This window comes from Schistocerca gregaria, unplaced genomic scaffold, assembly GCF_023897955.1.
Source record: "Schistocerca gregaria isolate iqSchGreg1 unplaced genomic scaffold, iqSchGreg1.2 ptg000266l, whole genome shotgun sequence".
NCBI lineage: Eukaryota > Metazoa > Arthropoda > Insecta > Orthoptera > Acrididae > Schistocerca > Schistocerca gregaria.
The window spans coordinates 1375714-1379236 of NW_026061768.1; positions in this window are offsets into that span (position 1 = coordinate 1375714).

A 3523-nucleotide genomic window follows, 5' to 3' on the forward strand; every position below is an offset into this window, starting at 1 on the left:
CCCCCTTAGGAGTGAAATTTCGAACAATCTCTTCTTAAACGATGCTTTCAGCAAGTCCGTATACTTTGCAGGTTGGGTGGAAGGCTATGGGTCAGTGAAACATGTGCCACTATTGCACCTTCTTGGAGGTTGTAGTTCCAAAAACAGTGAAACACGTATTTTTCAATAACACAATTTTCATAGATTTCGCTTTAAAAATTCTTTCGCACTGAAATACTTCCATAAAACATTGCATCCTATATTCCACCCCCCTTAATGGTTGAATGTATCAAAAACAGGTTTTCATATATTTCATGCAACATTTCATCCTCTATGAAATGGGGTATGCTAGTGACACACCAAAATCACAATAGTAATCCGTTGTAGTTGCTACATATTTTATTACAATCAAAAACATTATAAAATCACAATCACAATAATAGAGGAGACTGCCTTACAAGGCCAGATCAGTTGGACAAATAATAAATAAATTTCGTTAAGCTGAACGAGACCTGTAAAACGTGAAATTTGAATATGACTAGGTAAATATACTTAGGTAAAGCTTTACTTAAATAGCACAAATGTCCATAAAATTCATAGCAGAACTCTCACTACTTGCAATCAGGGGAGAAACAGATTAAGCGTAAGAATACAGATATTTAAAGTTCGGCTAGCCAACTTTCCTAAACAAAACTATATAAAAAATGACTAAAACAATTAAGGGGGTCCTTTAATATTGACCAAACGGACCTTCAAATTTAGTTACTCAGTTGATTAATCAACAATATTCTTAGAATGATTACAACTAGAACATGACTATGTGACAATACCCTTAAAATAAGGTTGCTTCAAAATTTCGTATGAATGGGCGATAGACGCGAGCAGACCAAGGATTCAAATCAATACAAGAGATCCACGAGGCAGAGAATGACATAGAAATATACTCAACTTGGCAATGCAATTGAACTTTGGATGCTATAGTTCTCCACCGGAAAGATGGAATCACGCAAAAGTGACAACATAACCCAAGATGTAAAGGAGAGGACATGGCCTTAAATATCTCTCTGCCCCCGTGGTGCTGTGCTCCCAGTATGCTAGCGTCGACCGCTGCCAATTATCTCTAACACAACACACATCAAGGGCAGACACTTTTCTGAGACATAAACTACACAACCTTATATGGAGAACAGGTGAGCAATACAACTGGAATGAAACCAATGAGCCTCCGTGAGTTACTTGGCCAGTGCCAGCCATTAATCTTTGATTAATAAGATCGCTAAAAATCATACCGAAGTTAAGATGAGAAGACTTATCTCCAGGTACGGAATATTAGTGGCAGAGACAATGAATTGGTTACGCTCTCAGCCGTATGTTCGCGGCAGAGTCTGGGGAAAGCAAGGGCCACGTGGAGCCGGATCTTGGGGTGAATTTCCTTCTCTCCGAGGCACTCGGCTTCTTCTGCGACTTAGCCGGCAAAAGGCCGAGGACCCCGGGTGGGGACCGATACGGCAGCAGTTGGCGGATGGCGAGGTCTTCGGGGGTGGGGTGGGGGGGGTCTTGTGTAAAGGGGAAGACAACCGTGGTGAAGGGAAGGTCTGTATTCCACAGGAACGAGTTAGCATGGCACTCAGATATTTCCACGATTCGGCGGTAGGGGACAATTTGTGGTTCTACAAGACCTTGAACCGAGTTCGGGAACATATGTTTTGGCCCAACCTATATGGCGATGGCAGGCGATTTGTTGGCAACTGTGTCCAGTGTAAGCGCGGTAAGTCCGATGTGGGGCCGCACAGAGAACTACTACAGTCGCTTATGGAGCAGTGTCCTCTGGGCCGCGACTCAAAGATCGAAACAACGATCGACGGAAACTGGCGCCAGAAACGCAGCAGCTCACTCTATTTCATCCCCTTAGGGGTTGAACTTCTAAAAACACCGAAACACGTATTTTCTTATTTGTAACTTCGAAGTCAAATACCAATTTTCGTAGATGTATCCTTAAAAATACTTTCATAGTTCTTCCATAATTATTTATCTCAAAATAAAATGTTCACCCACTATTTCACCTCATAGAGGTTAAATTCCCAATAATACTGGAACACATATTTCTTTATTTCTGACCTAGAAACCAGATACAAATTACCTTAATAGCTACATGTTTCAAAAATCCTTTCATTTCCTGTGTCTCCCCCTTAGAGGTGGAATTTCGAAATATGCAGTATAAGCGGTATAAGATCAACACCCTTTCCAAATCTCAAGGTTTATTTTCCTTGGCGGTCTGGACTGTGTGAATTTCATAGTAATGGCCTCCTCCACACACACACACACACACACACACACACACACACACACACACACACACACACACACACCACTACCAATGCCACCAACACCTCCTGGGGAAATTTCTGCAGACGCCCTTGTTCCACTGCAGTCATATTTTGCCGACGACCTACATTTAGCAGCGTGGGAGGGATAGTGTCGTGCAACAAACAGTATACTCAGTAGACAACGAACTGTTCGTTGTGAAATCAGCGACATATTAACCGAGACTGACACAGAAGGTGCTGAAGGTGAAGCACACTAGACTCGTGTGTACCACGGCTTCAAATAGTATCGATTTGCTATGAACGGAAGTTCCGAAAAGTGAGCAAGTAATTTTACAGTAAATTCAGTACCGATGGTGAGGATATACAACGAAAAATATTTCTATAAAATTTCAGAAATAATGAAACATTCCACTCAAGTCGCGTGACAGAAAACGCAATGGATATGCTTGCACTTAAGACGGAAGGCCCTACGTGCTTACGCAGGCTTACGACAGATCGCAAAATTCGGCAGTAGGCGTAAGCCAACCTCGTGTGCTGCCATCTGTTGTTGATGCCAGGCATCAAGGTCTCAGTAGTACGGCCATCCACTGGAGAGTAGTTGCTTTGTAAGCACTCCGTCTTCAGGCCACGAGTGGCCTACTGGACGGGACCATCCGACCGCCGTGTCATCATCCGTGGAGGATGCGAAAAGGAGGGGCGGGGGTCAGCACACTGCTCTCCCGGTCGTTATGTTGGTATTCTTTGACCGGAGCCGTTACTATTCGGTCGAGTAGCTCCTCGATTGACATCATGAGGCTGAGTGCACCCCGAGAAATGGCAAGAGTGCATGGCGGCCTGGATGATCACCCATCCAAGTGCCTTCAACGCCCGACAACGCACATAACTTCGGTGATCTCACGTGAACCGATGCAACCTCCGCGGCAACGCCGTTGCCGCAGATATTTTAGAGTAGTTGCTTACGTTTCATAATTATCTAGTTTACGGGGAAAATGTAAAAAAGGCGATTGTCACCGAAGCTACAACTAATCTGAATTTCTGGTTAGTTATCAAGTGGTCTTGTGTGCGAGCCTGAATTTTTCATCCTTTGCGGTGGGAATGATTCAAACCCGTCATGTTCTTCTTATGAGGTGTTCTATTTATTTTACACACAATGATCGTTTGTAGTTGTGTTGAGTTACCACCTTGATAAATTTTTGGATGGCGCACGTATCATAACT